Consider the following 20,547-nt stretch of genomic DNA (forward strand, 5'->3'; position numbering starts at 1 on the left):
TGGGGTAAAGGCTCTAGCTAGGGGAATTGGCTCAGATAGATGCTCTCAATGCAGAATGGCTAGCGAAGGCCTTTCCCACCTTTTCAAGGAATGCCCTACAATTAGTCGCCTTGTGGGTAAGATATGCAAATGGATGCAAAGGACCTGGAAGATAGGCTTCTATAAGAACGATATGTTCTTGGGAGGGAAGGTTACTAAAATCGAGGAGCTACCTATTTCAACACAAATTGCTAGATTTTGCTACTTCAAACAGGTATGGAAGGCTAGGAACAATTGTCTATTCGACAAAACCATGGAAACATCCAGGTTCACAGAGATAATACAAGAAGGAAGGGGGGAGATCCTAGATTTTGGAAAATGTAAGAAATGTGATGAATGGAATAGGTTGATTGGCATCGCTTTAACTGACTCTCATAGATAAGAACCCTGAGTTGTTTGTGGGTTGGCCCCCCTTTTAGCCGATGTATCAGTGATCTCTTAGAGATGTCATGGCTCGGCACAAGCATGACCAGAATACATAATTTTTTATGGTTTTCAATATAATTTACTTACCATTGTGAGTTTTTCCACAAAAAAAAAAGATATAACTTTAGTCATTTTTTGGTCATGGTAGATGTAGTGCTACATTTTACTAAAAACACTGAATTCTCCAAGTGGTCCATATAAAGGAGTTTAGATAGTTTGTCCAACCACTAACCTACTTTTCCCATAGAGTTAAATCTGGTTTAAAATTGGACTTCATGGTTCTTGCATCACCATAATGTTTAATTTAGACATAGAATTAGGTATAAAAGATCACCCTTTTTCTTTTTTTGACCTGTTATCCACTTTCCTTTTTTTTTCCATACTCAGAATTGTAAGTGGAGAGAAGTTATATTAACTCTAAAAGAATACAATCGCCCTCAAGCATGACATGTGCCTTAAGGTGTCAACAATTCCAAAACCTAGCCACACCTAAATCAAAACATGGGTGCTACGAGAGGCTTAGACAGCTAAGTGCATGGTGCCACTCTTTATCTCTACATGTTGTCCCTCTCTTAGCTCCTACAACATGGATGAGCTCCATGCTAAGATGCACTAGCTCATCAAATTCAGCCACATCCAGTTTGGCCTCAAAATCCTGAAGGTTCCTAGACTTCCAGACTTGATTAAGGTAGCAAAATTTGGTGATTTGGGTACACACCAGAACAACTTGGTTTTGAAAGCTATGCCCTCCCAAGAGTAGGTCATCTGTAAAGAAGATAATCTTCCAAGTCTTGCTTATCCATTTGCAGACTTTAGCCGCTAGTCCCCACGAGGCTGCAGGCACTTGCTGATGAACAAATGCAAGGGGTCCTCAGAAGCCGCTCTGTACCCAGAGCTAGTGTCAGTGCCGGTCCCTCTAATCCTAGTAGGCATGGTTCCTAATGCTATGCTCATAATTGGTACGAAGAATAAGTTTTCTTGAATAATCTAGTGCTCCACATTCATACATCATCACCATACAAGTGTTAAAAGCATTACAAAGCTCCACATTGTGCCATTTAAAAAAATAATCATGGTAGTAGGTGTTCCCAATTCTGAAATGGGGTTTATTAAGGAGAATCTTGGCAGATCCTCCTATGCCTTGGAAAAGAAAAAAGGGAGGAGATAGCACGTGGGTGGAGAGAGAGAGAGAGAGAGAGGTCCTGTTGTGTATCTGTCAAGTGCATATTTTTTTGACCGCATTCGTCACAGGTGGAGTACAGACGCGTTGATGCAGTGCTAACAGTTTGGAGACGAGGGGCCCAATGTGGCGCATGGAGCTGAGGGAGTTCGGCAGCAGCTGAAGCAATGTGCAGTTAAAAAATGATGGTCTGTCTGTGTGTGTGTGTGTGAGAGAGAGAGAGAGAGAGAGAGAGAGAGAGGGAGAGAGAGAGAGAGAGAGAGAGAGAGACAGAGAGAGAGAGCGCACATTTCGTCTGTCAAAACGGAATGTTTGTACAGAGTGTGGGCAGAAACGAGAGGATTCAGAGAGGGAGGGCGATGCTTGCAATGCCTCGTCCTTGCAACTCAATAGACTGAATATCCTAGATATCCTCACTATCGATATTGTAAACGCAGCTACTGATGCTTTGCTTTGTGCAGCTGTATGTAGACACATAGGCGAACAAGAAGAAAGTGTCGCGAGAACTGGAGACAAAAGCTGTTCTGAGCGGATGTTGCTGATGTGGACTGCATACGCGACACTGATCTGGACTACGTTTCGGATTCCTTAGCAAAATCTAGACAGATTCGGGTTAATAAGGGCACGTAGACCCAGTAGGAGTACGAGTATGTGAGAATTAACACTGCACACATGAGAAAACTAGCTTCCACATTGTGACCTTTAAATTTGCCTTAAAAAACTAACTATAAATAGGCAAATGTCTCATTATATCAATATATAAGCTATATAGTCACAATGATTTTCTTAAAAGAGCACAATCTTATCTCCAAATGAGTTTCAACAAAATGGAAAACAGTTTCATTGCTACTTTTGCTGCCTTTAGGAGTATTAGGTGCCATGAAACTGAAGGATACTTCATATGGTATGAAATAAATGTGAACAATTAAATTGGCAATGTTAGATTTCTATCTAACATGCTAAAATTTCACAAAAGCAAAACTTTTGCTATTAAATCAAGTCACATATATTTTCATATCTCTATGAAAGCTCATAATACTATAAACATCACTAAGATGATTTGTAGAGAGTCACAATGTCCAAAAATAATGTATGTGTTTCGACACAATTAGGTTGCAAAATCTTTTGCAAGCACAAGATCCATGATGGAACCCTAGCCAAAAAAAATTCAGCTCATAAAACAACTTTGGTAGGGTCTAGTAATAGCATTAAGAAAATGAGATTGAAGCATTCTTTCTTATAAACCATTAAAAGCACACTAGTTAAAATACCTTGTCTATACAGTCCAAAGAATCAAGGCCGAAGTGGGATTATTGATCCCATGGTGCATGCAGAAGCTTCGTGTGCCAAACTTGTTGTCTCTCTGACAGATCAAAAAAAGGAATGGGCTATCATGGCTTGGGATATGATAAACGAAGCAAAGCTTGCCTCGAAAGGGGGCACATGGAAGAAGGCCGCAATGTAGGACAAGATTTTGGCACCTTTTTGGACATTCCTGATGCTTGATGGTTGCACAGGGAAACTAGCACAAAAGTGTGACAAAGCAGCTTCAACCCTGGAATGGGTCCCCCTAGCTCTGCAAACTTGGAAGGGATTCCTTGGACCCTTTTTGGAGGGAAGCTGCATGGCCAGTAAGCAACAAAGGAATTTCTAAACTTGCTCATCTATGGAATGACATAAGCTTTTGTTGGAAGGTTGTGGAGCTCATAGTGCTGCAACATAATTTGGGGATATACAAAAGGCTTCTGATCAATAGACTCTTGGAAGTGCTCACGTCATGGGCCTCCACCTGTTTGTGGATCACAAATAGATTGGAGAGCCTGGCATTGGTTGAAAGACAAAGTGTTCTTGCTTCCCAAGACCCAGAGTACCTATAATATGTTGGTATACAAAGCAGGTTGGTTTGCCCTACTCAACAAGATCTGGAAGAAAAAATAGTCAGAAGAGCGTTGGCGAAAGAGTGTTAATGCCATTTGGGAAATCAAATGGCCTAAATACATGAAGGTATTCATATGGAAGGTTCTTTGGGGAGCCTTGCCTATTGGGATTAAGGTGCGCACTAGATGGATCGGTTGTGACACTTGCTCCGGTTGCAGGTCAGCCTCTGAAGACCCCCTTCATCTCTTCAGCAAGTGCCCTACTTCATGGGGGCTGTTCGCTAGGGTTTGTGAATGGGTACGAAGGACTTGGAAGATCATCTTCTTTATTGATAACCTAATCTTGGGAGGGTATGGACTCCAAAGCCAGGCTGTTTTGGTGTGCACCCAAATTACTAGATTTTGCTACTTGAACCAGGTCTGGAAGTCTAGGAACGTTCGAGTATTTTAGCTATAGCTCATTTTGATGGTATTGTCCATCTGAGTACTGAGCTCATCCATGGTGTAAGAGCTAGAAGAGGGTCAGTGACAAGGATGAAGAATGGATTCATGCATTGAGCTGCTTAGAACACTCAAGAGGTTTGTGTATCATCTCTGGTTTGGTATTCTCTTTGTTTGCGTAAGCCTCTCTTGGAACCCTAGCCCCCTCAAGGAACATGTAGTGCTTGAGAGAAATTGTATCCTTTTCGAGTTAATATAATTTCTCTCAACTCACAATTGTGGATACCTTGTCTATCATCAAAGGTGTGCACTACATATACACCAGTGGTGTTGAACCTCCATGTGCATCATTGAATCACCTACCCATTAGTGTTGGTAGTGTCCTTGTTGTTAGCCCCTCTTTGTAGTGTTGGCATGGTGGTGTGTGTGAGAAGCAACAAATATATATATATATATATATATATATATATATATATATATGGCAGTGAATAGTCATGAAAAAGAGGGAAGGAGGGAGTAGGCGGGCCCAATTTTGCAAGTGGGAGAGAGACGCACTATAAAGAGACATGCTGCTTATTTAGGGTTATTCTACATGCCCAAAAATAAAAAAACATGAATGAAAAGGAGGGAGAGAGAAGCACTCTAAAGAGACATGCTGCTTATTTAGGGTTATTCTACATGCCCAAAAATAAAAAACATGAATGAAAAGGTGGGGCAAAACGAGTTTGAATCCCTCTTTGCAAAAGTGATAAAATCTATACTTCTAATGTTAGACAAAGCGGACAACACCATGTATGTAAAAGCTTTGGAAATGACCTCCTAGACAATGTCTACCGTGAAGCCATCTGGTCGATAACACAAAAAAGCTCTGAACAAGCAAAAAAAACTATGTTTTCTCCCTCTAGGAATTCCTTGAAGACATGAATGACACGTTGAACGCAACAAGAGAAATCATTCGTAGTGCACTAATGAATCATGCCAAGACATATGCTAACCAAAGGCATAGATCTATCACCTTTGCAAATAGTGAGTGTCATACTAGGCACATGGTAAGCAAAGAGGTTACATTAAAGTGAAAGGGCAGAGATGAGGATGCATCTACCTGGAAATGTCATAGTGCTATCACCAAGAGATTTTTCCACTTTGCTTTCGCCAAAAAAACTCTTCTTTGGGGGGGGGGGGGGGGGGGGGGGGGGGGGGGGGATAGTGCTATTGTGCTATTGGAGCTTGATCGGGCATCGAGCCTTCCCATCAAATTGTGGTAGCATGCATGCCCAAGGTTCAATGGTGAGGATGCGAGTGCATGGGTGACAGGGCTAACATGGGTAGGCAAACCACTACATACATTGCTACAAGAAGAAGTGTTCTCATCATTCTCTCTATGGCTAGGTGGAGATCTTGAGCCTCCTCCTCTCCTGCTTAAACATTTGTAGGAAGCGACCTCCCTACCCAGAGGGATCCCTATAGTTGGGCTTTCTTTTCACTTATCATTGGAAGCCCTCATGTCATGTTTTCAAATCAATCGCATCAATCATCACACCATCCATGGGTGATAGGGATATTTTGCATAGGGAGACTCAGTCCCTGATCTGATCGTAGCATCCATTTTTAAGAGGGGGAGGCAATGGGATCAAAGGCAGAGAAGCTCACGCGCAAAAGCAGAGGAGATCGCAACCGCAGCAGTCAAATCAAAGACTAAACCTGGACGGTCACTAAACCTGGACAGCCTGGAAAATGCATATCACCTCACAATATAAGGCCATAAAAACGCCTAGGCATACATGATGCGTGTGTGAGTGAGGTGGTTAGTCCATGCGACCCTCAAACTGGACTACAAGGCCACCGGTTCAAAACGCAGCAATACGCCTCGAGTTTATTGTGCTTCATTTTTTGTGCGACCGTGTTTAGTACTCCTCGAGATGTCGCCTCTCAACTCGGACCGTCGATCCTATAGAGATATTTATCCGTAGTCCATTGTGGAGAAATATGGACTAAGATTTATTTGCATAGGGACCAAGTGTCCACAAGGGACCAGGGATTGAATCTCCCTATGAGCACAACAAATAGCGTGGAACAAAATCTTTCACTATACTTTGCATAAACTTAAACCCAATAAGTTTTCAACCAAGGTAGAAAATGACGAGTAATAGAGGCAATTTGCTTTGATTCCAACACAAAGTAGTTTGAAAATAGACTATTTGTCACTCTCATAGCTACACTTCGCACATTTACTAAGCTAAAGACATCTTTCTTTGAATCCAACACAAATTACTTGTCACTCTCATAGCTGCAATTGGCACATTTTTAAGGCCTCAAACAATAAAAGGCAAGCTCATTTGTACATACCTTCATGAATATTTTTGGCCCTAAATGAGGCTATTGCACCACGGTCTCATTTGGGGCCAAAATTCCACCCCTGAGTTGTAGAATGTAGATGAAATTGAAGTAACTCCATGTTGACATCCATACTAGTCAAATTGAAGTAACTCTTGACACCCTTGTGCACAACATGTGTGCTCCAATCTATAATGCTGTAAAAAGATCAAATGGGAATGAATCGAACTACAAATTTATATAGCCAAATATAACTTTATCAAAAAGTTTTAAAGATGCAATTTGTTTTTTTTGGGGCCAAAACTCACAATTTTTAAGTGTTTATTAATGTATTAAAACCAAAAAATTTACACAGTAGCCATGCTCATAAGGAGCCATGGCACCACATAACCACTACAACAAAAAACCTTTAGGTTGCCACAGTCGTCCAACGGACTCCCACCCTTGTCGGACCACCCTCTCAAGGGAGAGACATAAGTTTCATAAAGATAACATAGCCAACAGTACATCGGCTGATAATGGGAGCCACCTTACCAAAAGGACAATTCCAAAAACACCGGTTGATATGGGAGTCGCCCGACCATGAAGACATGATCGACTGATAAGGGGGAGTCACCCTGACACAATAGCTGCGGTTGAATTGGGAGCCACCCAATCGAGGAAGATCATAGAGAGACCAAGTGGGGATTCCACCAGGTCGGACGAGCTGCCACCCCGCACAGACTGTCCACCACACCGATCAAAGATAAAATCGAAGGAGCCTATGCAACACAAGTCGCCAAAAAAACCTCTGAAGCATTCCACACCCAAGCATGAAACCTGCAGATCAACAAATGGCAGAACCAGACGACCAACCCTTGCAATAGACCATGCCGACACCCCAACCCCTGGAAGCCCTTCTTTTGCATCTTATAGGCCCTGCCTTCCAAGGGGGCTAGCATGGAAGCCCACAAACTTGAAGGGCGTTGTCTACTCCCCACGCCAACATCACCACCCTCGAGGTCAGCTCCGTCCGAAGTTGAGCATCTGCAGCACTGCCAGCGCAACAGAAAGTTTCTCTACCCGAGAGCAAGAGGCGCCCTAGGTGCCTTGCTTCCAAAAAGATAGGGCCACTGGAGGAGAACATGATGATCCGAGGTTGCCCAACCAGGCTCCCTCTCCCCCCCCCCACCCAAAAAAAAAAAAAAAAAACATATACCGGAGGCCTCTCCCCGCCTAACCTCCATCTACAGGTGAAAGCTCCATGTGAACCCTGTAATTTGTTTTTTTCTAAAAGAGGCAATGACATAATAGCTTTAAACATGAGAATTTTGCATCCTCTACAATTAGCCCAATGGATTGAGGTGTTGAGATTCACATAGAAAGACCAACAAAATTGTTGATCTCATAATTCTTGAGAATGTTACACTAATGTGAGTAGGCCAGCCAATTTTGGTTTTGGGGTGTTTTAAGGGGTAAATTGAAAGATCCCCTTCTGTCTTCAAGAAAAAGTGGGCACGCGAAAGGAGAGAGAGAGAGAGAGAGAGAGAGAGACTTTTGTTGACAGTTGTAAAGATGGGCGGAGAGAGAGAGAGAGAGCGAATTTTTAGTCCGCGCACGGTGCTTGGTTGTGTGATAGAAGGCGTTGAAGGAGTTGAGAGTGCGTTGCAGAGCCGAAGAAGCTGGAGGTTGAGACAAGCCCTCAAGGGGTTGGAGAATCCAGTGCTCCCTTTAAAAGCCTGGCGGACAGCTGGCGCACACTGCGTTTAGAGCTGACGAGGCAGCACGAAGGGAGGGATCTTCTTTGTCTCGCGTGCGTCTACAACAAAACCTTGTGAAGGCTGTGGTGATAAGGAGTGGTCGAGGAGGGCAAGAGGATGAGTGTGCAATATGCAATGGCGATAAGGAGAGGAGAAGCATAGTAGGATGCAACATTGTTGCCAACACAGAGCATGAGCAGAAGCGGCATGTTGTTGCCGACATCTTGGTTGCAAGGTTGATTATGTGTGATGGGCTGACAGGGTTAAGGTGATGATGACGTGGTTGGGAAGCAGCCATCCTAAAGCTAGGCAATTTGGAAATTCACAGCAGCGAAAACGCAAGCAGCAGGTGAGAGAGGGCCTGGTATGGAGGAGGGTTTGCCGAGGAGGTTTTTTTATTATGTCCACTTGTGGACAGTCGGTAAAAGTTGGAACTCGCCAATGGCATTGACGATTCTCATCCTATTCTTGATTTGTTGTAGTTTTAAGGAGACACCGTCTCAGGAGTCCATCATCACCAGGACCTACTGCGTCCCTTCTCCTTGCTCTTCATTATCCCTCTTCAATTGAGACATTTGTATGTGCTTATGTATGAATGCATACATTTGTACATCTGACAGAGTTTTTAAGAAAAAATGAAAAAAGAAATTGAGGACAAGGAGGGGGGGTGTGGAGGAAGAACACGAGGAGAGATGGCATGCTGGAGTTGATGGGACGAAGGCACAGAGTGTAGTAGTGGCAAGCCAGAGAGAGGGAGAGAGAGAGGGGGGGAGAGGGAGGAGTACTGCTACAATGGCCTCGGCAAGAGCAAAATGAACCGCGTGCCATGGTGAAGGGTAGAAGCAGAGAACACAGAGACATGGCAATGATGACGACATGCATGATTTTTCCGGTTCTAGACTTTTGGGGGGATCTTGGAATCTGAGGCATTAATTAATGGGTTTTGGTGGTTTCGACCCAATAATTATTAGGATGGTTGTTTGAATAGAGAGTAGTCATGGATTGATTATCTCTAATCTTCTAATTAAAAATTATTAACCACTTACACACATTGTGCCAATTAGATCCAACGTGCCAATCTTCTCGAGTCACCACAACCCTTAAGCACAACCATCACAAAGGGATATATGACAGGCACAATCTAATTGGATTGATGGTGGACTCCCCTAACCAATCCTTTGTCAAAATCAAGGTACTCAAATCACGATCACACACACATAAAATAGTGCTCAAAATAAGTGTAAAGTGCACCACACACTTCACCAAACCAACCAATTGAAGTTTCTTAACACCATTTGAACAAGATAGGGGCTGAAAATCAAATCAAGAAGTGATTCGTCCTTTAATCTATATCAATGAAATACTAAATCGACTCCTTGACTCAATGAAGCATAAGAGAGACATAAAAAATTGAGAGTAAGAGTAAGATCAAATGAAGACTAGCTATATGTGCAAAATTTGAGCACTGGCTTTCAAAGCATAAACTTGAAGCTCAATGTTATGCCACTCAAAGAATGGTTGTCTCAAAAGAGGCCGTTTGACAAACAAGGCCTTGTCCAAGAATCTACTAGCCTATCAAGGCAAAGGCTAGCCCCTATCAAGCTAAGGCATCAATTCTGGGTCTTAACAACACATGCCAAGGGGATTCACTTTTTTCATTTATATGGTAATGATGTGTGTGACCACACTAAGGACGGTAGGGGCACTTTTTTCCTCACTAAGAGGTTCCCTCCCCCCTTACTCTTTATCTTGTATTCACACATTTAGAAACATATTGTCGCTTTTGTGCCTTGAGCTTCTTCTCCATCTCCAAGCTATGTGTGCACTCCTGCAACCCTGAATGGCCCCACCTATTAAAGACCAATAAGGTGTTAAGCCAGACAAAGACATGTACAAAAATAATAATTTAATCATTGTGTCTGGTAGAATTTTTTGCCACTTCTTTGGGAGCATTTTTATTTTTTTTCATAACATTTTTCATTTATTGCGCTTGTTTTTATTCTTCTATGGAAAAACAAATTGTTTTTGGCATGCGGACTAAGAGAAAAATGCTATGTCATAAACCTAGAGCACGTTGCATGCTATTGCACTATTAACGTAAGGATTAGGTCAACTAAATTAGCAAGAGATGAGCATAAATTTACCTAAGGTCATTGTCTACTACTACTTATGATTAGCATAAAAAATCTCTAATCCTAAATGAGTTTATCAAAATCTAGTCTTTGTATGCCCAACTCACTTAGAATCAATCAAGTTTGCATAGTTACACATTCTCGATTTTGGCCGCACTTAGGCACACAATTTGGACAATCATTACAATGGTAATACACATAAATTACCCACACTTGTGCACCAATTGATTGATCTATCTCAAATCTCATGCTAATGATGATGCACACACCAAGAATTTGGTCTTCAAATTTTCTCCTATTCATTGCATTGCTTTGATTTCACACTTGTCTAGGCATATTTGAAAACACATATGCTCAAAAAATCCAATTTTTCAATCAAAGTTGTTTGCAATTTCACTCAATCAATCAATTCACACACTCAAAAATTAGGGCACAAGTTTCTCTTTGGTACAATCAGCAATACACTTAGGCATAATTCCAATGTTTCCACACACATGTGATATGAATTTGACAATACAATGACATAAATGAGCCCCATTATACCACAAATCATTAATTGAAAGTGGCTTTAGCATGGGTGCACACATTTCATTTTTCATGATTTTCTTGGCGTAACTGCAAGAAATTAGTGAGAAGACATTGCACACAAATTTGTTTTGGCTTAAGGCCATCATGTGTGCTACTTATATACTTTATAGGTGTCCTGCGAAAGCTTTGCAATCTATGACTCCTTATGAAGCATGGCATGATAAGAAGCCATCTATTGATAAGATACGCGTTTTTGGTTGTTTAGCTTATGCTTTGGTGCCACAAACGCGGTGCAAAAATTGGATGATTTTTGTTGGTTAGAGTACTGAAAGCAAAGGTTACAAGTTATACCTTCTGCAAATGAAACGTATCTTGGTTTTGCGAGATGTTGTGTTTGTGGAAGATTTTGTTTAGCCCTTGTTGTCATGTACTAGAGATAGTAATGTATGCTCACAAGACATTTATGACAGTTTGTTGCCTCTTTTTAATGGTGGAAACTTGAATGTAAATTCCAATGAGAAAAATGTATAGCCTACGCGTGTTTTTGAAAATGCTACGGATCAGCCTAGTATTGATGCCACAATGGTTGGTGCATACTTTGCGTGACACCAAATTGGATGCACCTTTGTCTAGTTGTACTCATTTAGGTTCTTGCCATGCATCTTATGCATCAACTTGTTATGCTTTGGCTATTTCTAGCTTATGTGATGTGGAGGAACCTAAAACCTTTGTCTTTTGTGATGAAGCACAAAATTCAAAAAATTGGATGGCTACCATGCAATCTGACTATGATGTACGTTTAGAAAATGACACATGGACTTTATGTGATTTGCCTCTTGGGAAAAAGGCCATTGGTACAAAGTGGGTTTACAAGTTGAAACGTAAGCTGGATGGCGAGATTGATCGCTATAAGGCTCGCAAAAGGCTATGCACAGCAGAAAGGCATAGATTAATGAGACTATTGCTCCCATTCTTGTATAAGTATTGTTCATTTTCTAAGTGCATTGGCATCTCATTTTGAATGGGATGAATATCAATCAGATATTGTTACTGCTTTCTTGAATGGTGATATATTTGAGGAAGTTTGTGCAACGCAACCTTGCGGTTTTTTCAAGAAAGGACAAGAAGATAAAGTGTGAAAATGTAAGAAATTTTTGTATGGGTTGAAGCAGTCTCCTCATTCTCGGTATGAGAAAGCTGACACTCATTTGGTTAAATGAGGCTTTCGTAACATTCCAACTCTAAGCACTTTATATGTAAGGCGCGAAAGTAATGTATTTCTCATCGTTGGTTTAGCTGAATTTAAGGCTGATTTGAATGCTACTTTCAAGATGAAAGACTTGGGGCTTTTGCATCATTACTTGGGCATACATGTTAAGCAGTGTGATGGTGGTATTGCCTTGTGTCAAACACGCTACATAGAGACATTGCTATGTAAGTTTGGACTTGAGGACTGCAAACCTATTGCTACTCCTATGGAAATACGTTTGAAGTTAAGTCTTCATGATGCTGGTGATCCTGCTGATGTCAATATTTACCAAACTGTTGTTGGATGCCTTATTTATCTATGCAATATGAGGTTCAATATTCAGTTTGCAACCTCACATGTCATCAGATTTGAGCATAGCCCAGGGTCTAAGCATTGGCAAGCTCTCAAGAGGACTTTTTGCTACTTGAGTAGCACTTTACAGCTTGCCTTATTTTCATTGCTGCTAGATTTACATGCTTTTTCGGACTTAGATTGGGCTGGTTGTTATGACAAGCGAGTGTCCACTTTTGGTTTTTGTTTCATGCTAGGAAGTTCATGCATATCATGGTTGAGCAAGAAGCAACCTACTGTGGCCACTTCCAGTTGTGAAGCTCGGTACAAGGTAGTCTTCATAGCTATGATTGAGTGTGTATAGCTCAGACGCCTTATGGCTGATTTGAGTGTTGGACAGGACACTACTAACATCATCTACATTGACAGTCAGAGAACATAGGCACTGCGAATTTGAGTGTTGGATAGGACACTACTAACATCATCTACATTGACAGTTAGAGCACATAGGCACTTGCGAGGAACCCAATTTTTCATGCTCGCACAAATCACATTGAGATGCATTATCACTATGCCAGAGAGAGACTCTCAGTAAGAGAGATCGGCTTGGCTTATATGCCAACACAGGACAACCTTGCATATATTTTCACAAAGGCATTGCCTCGTGATAAGTTTGAAGCTTTTTGCAAAGCTTTGGGCTTACTCCCCTTTGTGGAATGACCATTTCCTCAGGGCATGGCACTTCCATATACACTATGTGCCAGCTCTCATTCACAGCATCACTCCAAGGGGGGATTTTTTACCATATATTTGTGGTAATGACGTGTGTAAATACATTAAGACCACCAAGGCATTTTTTCCCTCGTGCATTGTAAATACACCCATTCATTCTAGGGCTAACTTATATTTCCATTATGCACTAAGCAATAAACTCTCTGTTGTGTGCCTTGAGCTTCTTCATTCATCTTCTCTAAGCTATGTGTGTTTCCCTGCAACCGAGAGACAGAGAGAGAGCGTTGTCTACTCGCAGCCCGACAGACGCATTAGCCATTATAGAACCTGAGAGAGAGAGAGAGAGAGAGAGAGAGAGAGAGAGAGAGAGAGAGAGAGAGAGAGAGAGAGAGAGAGAGAGAGAGAGAGAGAGAGAGAGAGAGAGAGGGAGGGAGGGAGGGAGAGGGAGAGGGACCCAAAAAGACAAATTTATATTTTAGCAAATAGAAACTTTCTATTTTGATGATCTAGATTTGGTGTTATCATAACACCCTTAAGTAGGGTGTGGGTGCTATATTGGAGCTTGAGCTCGGGTGCAAAGAAAATACAATAGCAGCAATGATTGAGCTTGGGGGACATAGGCAAGATTCATTGAGCATGGTTTTGTCGGTAGGAGATAGTGGCCCAAGCACAAATAGAGGGCATGGCAGCTGGGTACACGGATTGACAATGTATAGGGGAGAATTGACAGCAACCTATGGCGAGGTAATCAAGGCTGTAGGAGCCTTGTTGAGAGGGAAAGGGGTTTTAGTAGTTCCGAGCAAAGGATTGGGCAACACATATGACGGTCGTTTGCGGAGGCGAAGAGGGGATCTGAAGCTAGGTGGGGGAGTGCAAGCTAATGAGGGGAGGGGGGGGGGGGGTCTAGGTAGTAATAGATTTATCTATTTTCAAGTCTCTTGATATTAAAAATAATGCTCAATGTTTTAAATTTCTTGATCTTGCTCAATTTCTTCTTTGCTCGAAAAGGTTCGCTCGGTGTATGGGATTCTTCCTTCAAGCATAAGCTTGAAGCTCAAGGCTAGTCCATTCAAAGAAGGAGCACTCAAAGAGTTGCTCTAAAAGAATGGCTCTTCCAAGAATGCTTATCTCTATACTACAGGAGACCTTCAATTAAAGGATGGACTCCAAGACTCTATACAATATGCATAAATAAGGGCCATCTACCATATAATGTGGAAATTTCAATGAACCGCCGGGTATTCACTAAGGGTTACCTTATGGTATCATGTGAGTGTACAATCGAGGGGTTTTGTAAATCAAAAAGTTTAGATTTTACGAAAGGGGAGTCATGTATAAAGGTGTAAATAGGGCAACTTTGGTGCACACATGTGACTTCTCCCTAGTACTACTAATGAATCTTCCAGTAATGAACCCACACCATACAAGATGATGGGAAAATTATGTCACATTGTCCTTGCTTGGCTGCATGTGTTACTTTTTGCTAACATGAGGTGACGGCTTGAACTACAAAATTCTTGCTTTAAAGACCTTGGGTTAAGCCCTATGGATCAATCATAAATCACCCATGCTACATTTATGTCTCCTCAATATAAGGTCAAACAATATGAATCTCCCTCAGTGCAACAAACATCTAGCTAAGAAAGACATAGACTTTTAGATCAAGCATACAATAGGATCACATGGTCTTTTATCGAAGAGGTCATGAAATCACTGGGCTTTGGACAGAGGATGTGTCGGTTGGTTAGCGCTTTGGGTGTTGATAGCCAATTTGAGCTACTATTTAATGAGCAGATTGTGGAGGCTTTTGAGGTAAAAAGATCTATTAAGCAAGGCTCTCCACTAGCTCCCCTTTTGTTTGCCATTGGATCTCATCCCTTGGTGATGATGCTTGAAGAAAGTGCTTCAAAAGGGGAGATTCAAGGGCTATCCCTTCCAAATAATGACCAACTTTTGGTGAAGCTGTTTGCGGATGATTCACTACTCTTCCTCAAAGCTTGTCCTCAAGTGATTAGGAAGTCTCTAGAGATTGTGCAAACGTATGCTACTGCATCAGGGTCAAAGTGCAATATTGAAAAATCTAGATTGATCTCCCTCTCAGAAGATGACTCTCTCGGTCCGACACTAAGGTCCGGAGAGATTGTGTCCAAAGGGACGGTGTTTAGACACTTGGGAGCCCCTCGGGGGGTAGATATATCCCACAACCAAAGATTATCATGGGTGTTGAATAAGATAAGAATCAAGTTGCAAAGGTGGGAGTATGTACTCCTCCCTTTTGAGAGCAGGTTGAAAGTGAACAACTCGTTTATGCTCCCATACTTAGCATTCAATGGCCCGTTGCTCAAGATAGCCAAATGCAACTGGAAGGAGTTCCTTAAACCAGTGAAGAGATTCCTCTGGAAAAAAACCAATAAAGACTCACTACCTTGGCAATGGGCAATGTGGGAGGCCATAGCAAGGCCAGTGGGGCAAGGCGGTCTCGAAATTCTAAACACTAGTGCTCACGCGAAGGCCCAGTGTGCCAAGTTTGCGGTTGCTATCATGAAGCAAGAGCAAGCCTAGGCTCTGATGACTAAGGTCATGATGGACAATGCCAAATTGAACTCGCAAGGTGTCCAATGGAAAGGGCTAGATCTACACGATAAGTTACTTTCCCCTCAGTGGTCTAACTTGAAGCTTGGGGGCTTAGCTGGCAAGCTGGCTCGAAAGTACAACAAAGCGGCAAAGACCTTGGAATGGGGAGAGGTAACTAGATACTTCCACAACTCGATGTCTCACAGGTCCCCTTGGCTGTCTAAGGTGGGGAGCGTCTTGTTGAACCCTTCCTAGACGGAGGTAGCCAGAAAGATGAACAACAAAGGACTCCATTGACTAGGCCGGACATGTCTTTCACCATTGTTGTGGGGTGCCCCCCCCTGTTAGCCGATGTACGAATGTTTACTGGAAGACGTCATGGATTTGCATGAGCATGAGTAGTATTTGTAATTCTTTTGGGTTGCTAATATAATATACTCACGTTCGTGAGTTTTGCCCCAAAAAAAAAAAAAGACATGGACTCGTTAAAATTGAAGACGTACAACACTTGAAAACGTTCAAAAGTTGAAGGATTGGAACTTACTCTCTTCTCTCCCATGCTAAGTGGGGTTGTGATGCGATCAACTTACTGTGTTTTTTAAAGATATTTGTTGCAATTCTATGGGCACAAAGAGTATCAAATAATCTAGCTAGCTCATGTGCTCCCACCATGGGAGGATGCCACATAGATTGTGTAGGTGTAAGGGCTATCCAAGTGAACAATGTACCTCCTTGAACTCTACGGAACAAAGAGGCAAGCACTAGACTGTATGCATCTCTTGAGAGGGTTTTCCCGGTCTCTTGGCATTGGTAGGTCCAGTATCTAAGGCTACCTTTGGACACTTAGACTTTGTGTGCTCAACCTCATTGTATTTAAAGCAACGATGTTCCTTTTGTGCTTTCTCATATTATTGTTGCTGATAGGGTTTTGTGTTGGCATTTCTCTCTCAATGGGCATGGTTCTATGACCACCACCCACCATGGCCTCTACACCTATGTCACTCCCCTTTCCATTATAGTTTTTTTATCTTCAATCCCAAACCTTTTTTGGTTTCACCTGTATGATTCAAACCACTAAGATGCCTGATGTTGGCATATGTCTGCATGTAAGAAATAGCCTCATGAAATCCTTTGATTGTAGGGGCTCTACATACTCAAACTAATTGTTTGTAAGGCCACTCCTAATTCTCATAGTATATGAAAATCATCATTCCCATCTAATTGAGTATGACATTTTGATAGTTCAAGATATACTACATCAATAATTTTTCATGCCATGAAGTAAGCATCCCACTGACACCACGATATATCTACATTGTTGTGAAGTAAAATTTCCCATCCAAACATCATTTTGAAATGGGCTCAAGTGATGGGATGATTTGTCAAACTTATCTATCATTTGTACACTTTTGGTACCATGGACATGCTAGCCTCTATGAGATTAGCCACCTCTAGGAGATATGCCATAAAGCATGCACATATGACCATTTGGCAAAGAACATGTTGATCACATCTTTTTTTCTCTCCTTTTCCTCACTACTATATGTAGGCAACTTTAGATCCTTAAGGAACTTGAATTTAGTCATAGCCGTGGCATGAAGGAGCTATGGCCTATGGCGCGATACTAACGAATCTAGGTTCCTAGGTGTGGTAAAAGAAGCTTGGTGGGTAGAGGTCATCCAAGAGTTTTTCATAAAAATTGTGAGAAATACATTGTGGTGACCGATGCATTGAGTCAAATTCCAACCATCAATGAAGCATAATTTCTTGGATTATATATGTGGTCTATGTGAGAATGACCCATTTTTCGTTGAATTTGGTTTGTTGTACATGATTACACTCTTATTTCATAGTAGCCATGTCCCTTGGTGGAACGATGTGTTATTTAAAAGAGACTAATCGGAGCCTCAACAATAGAAAAAGTGATATTAGTCTAGAGCGACTAGTCAAGTCTCCTAGGAATGCTAAGCAAGAGAACTCGAAGGGGGTTTCACCACTCATAACCTTTGATTAGTGCTTCAAATCCGGGTGAAAAACTTTATCTAGGGGAGACATTTTCCAATTACCCCTGGGGTGGATCATTCACAACATTTGAGTAGTGCTTCAAAGGGGGGTGATAAAATTCGTTAGGGGGAGATACTTCTTGGATGATGGGTACCTTCTCTACAAGGATAGATTTTTGTCCCTTTTATTGGTGACTTCAAGGGCCACCTTCTTATTCACAATCACAATAGCCCACGTGGAGGTCATCCCAAAAACCTATGCACTAGTTATGAGGCAATTCTATTGGCTTAGTTTGGTGAAGGACATCCAAAGCTTCGTCTTGCAATGCAAAAGTGTCAAGTCAATAAACATGAACGCCTCAAAGTTTGAGGATTGCTCCATCCTTTGGATATTTGTCAAGGGAAAGGGGAAAGCATTTTTGTGGATTTCATCACACGATTTTCTAAGTTGACTTAAGGGAATTCTTTGGTTTGGGTAGAAGTGGATAGATTGACTAAAATGGAAAACTTTATACCTACTAGGAAGGATGCAAAACCAACTGAGCTAGCTGAGTTATTTGTTGAACATCTCTATAGGCTATATGGCATGCTTACATATATAGTGTCAAATAAAGATAGAAAGTCCAACAACCAGTCTTGGAGGGAAGTCTTCAAAAATTTAGACACTACTTTAAGTGTGATGATGATCATTTTTAGTCTGATGGCCAAATAAAACAAGTCAAGCAAATTCTAGAGGATATATTGTGCTCTTTTCAGTGCAAGAAAAAATCCAACTAGAAGGGATTATCTACCAGATTTTGAGTTTTTTTACAATACGGCCATGCGTTTGGCTGCAAAATTTTCACCATTCATGTTCAAGTATGGTTTTGAGCTTAGAGCTCCTATGGCAACACTTAGTGCTCGAGAAGTGAAATCCCTCATGTCACTTATATAAGAAGGGGTGGACCCAAAGGCCACAAAAATATAGCAACCCCCCAAAAATGGCTAAACACGGATCTAAAAGCAATTGACCAACATGCATTTCCAACAAGCCCTATGCAAAAGGTTGTCCGCAAAATGCAACAAGCCTCTATGCAAGATGTTGTCCCCAAAATGCAAGGTAGCCACTACCACCACTATGCTTTGAGATGCAAATTGGTTGCCTTAAATGAATGCCATGATCCTTCTACTTTGATTTTGTACAAGTTGAGTTAAAGCTTTATGAATGTAACTAAGATGAGATGTTCTTTTTGAAATTGTGCAAGGGACTTTATTAGATGTGCAAAGCACATCTCTCTCTCTCTCTCTCTCTCTCTCTCTCTCTCTCTCTCTCTCTCTCTCTCTCTCTCTCTCTCTCACACACACACACACACACACACACACACACACACAATGTTATATTCATCTTTCTTAGGTAATATTGTTGCAAATCTATGTGCTTCGTCATTGTCTGTCGTTACGTGCTATAGATTAACGCATCGTTTTTCTTGTTTTTGAGTGAAATCTTTGAATTAGGAGCACCTTTTAATTTTTTTGAAGCCATTAGGAATACCTTTTAATTTTTATAATAATCATTCCAAATGTGCAAATCTCTTGGCTAATTTTCTTTTGTGATCAAGCATGCTACCTCCCAATGTAATAAAATTAGCAAGGATGTAATGGAAAATCCAAGGTACAAGGATCATACACATAAATTGATCATTTTTTTGAATGATGACTATGAATTCAACACATAGGGCATGCAAATAACAATCTAATGGAGAGCTTGATGCCATTTTATGTGATAACCGATAAGGTCCTTGATAGCGCCAGTGAACTTTCAGAGCCCTTCAGAAACCTTCTCTCTATCATCTTTTTTTTTCTATAGGTTTTGCTTCAAGTTCCTTTCGTTCATAAAATCATGCTTGGAGTTAGGGAAATGATGATGTAGGGAAAGGTCGTTGACTGACCTTTCCCTGTAGTCCATGCGACTCATGGCGATCGACGGAGACGGGGAGCATGGATTGCGAGGAAAGGTCAGTCAACAACCTTTCCCAATCGTCAAGGGTCACTGGAAGGGGGTCGTAAGGTATTCAGAACACTTAGTGAAAACTAGCATATGGCAGATGCGTAGGGTGACAGTCCTCTGCATGAAGGGACGACATTCATGTGCACGGCTCTGTCTTACAATGGTAGCAGGTCCAATGTAGGAGCTCCATGACCTCTGCATATTCCGAGAGGCGAGGAGCATGGATTGCAGGGAAAGGTCAATCAACGACCTTTCTTGGCCGTCAAGGGTCACTAGGAGGGGGCCGTTACATATTCAGAACACTTCACAACAACCATGTTTAGTGAAAACTAGCAGATAGCAACTACATCGAAAAATATTCCTCTGCATGAAGGTACGACAGTCGCGTGCAGGGCTCTATGTTACAATGGTTGCAGCTCTGTGTTACAATGGTTGCAAGTCTAGTGCAAGATGCTGAATTGTCAAACTATTTGCACATTCCGGCTGCTCATGTGGCTTGCTATGGTTGTACGATAGAGCTCCAAGATTTTGGGTGCTGATGTGTCGACCGCTTGCATCTTTCCTACTTCTATAACGGTTTGAACGCCGTCATCCAATTTTCCTTCTGCATGCTGAGTTGGGAAAAACCTAAAGACTAAGTCCTATATTACAAGTGATAATGGAGCTGAGATGAAGGGTTGCGATCTACAACCCCTGACCAACGACCTTGACGGCTAGTGTACTTGGCACCTGAGGGTTGATGACCATATAAATATTGCAACCATAATTCTAGCTCAAAACGTAAGGGGGGGAAATTTTCAATTGCAATTTCTACATCTATATTTCTTTGATACTTTAGGAAACTTGTGCAAATTTCTATGATTGTATACAAGTCACTTGCATTATGTTTTTGACAATGCAATGCCTCTCCACTATTTGAGTGCAAGCAAAGATCTACAATAATACTGTGGTGAAACATTTTGACGACCTAAGCATTATATCTACAGTGGTGTGTTAGTATGAAATTTCTAAGTAA

The sequence above is a fragment of the Adiantum capillus-veneris genome, chromosome 13 (assembly GCF_014529385.1).
Source record: "Adiantum capillus-veneris isolate H3 chromosome 13, ASM1452938v2, whole genome shotgun sequence".
In the NCBI taxonomy this organism is placed as follows: Eukaryota; Viridiplantae; Streptophyta; class Polypodiopsida; order Polypodiales; family Pteridaceae; genus Adiantum; species Adiantum capillus-veneris.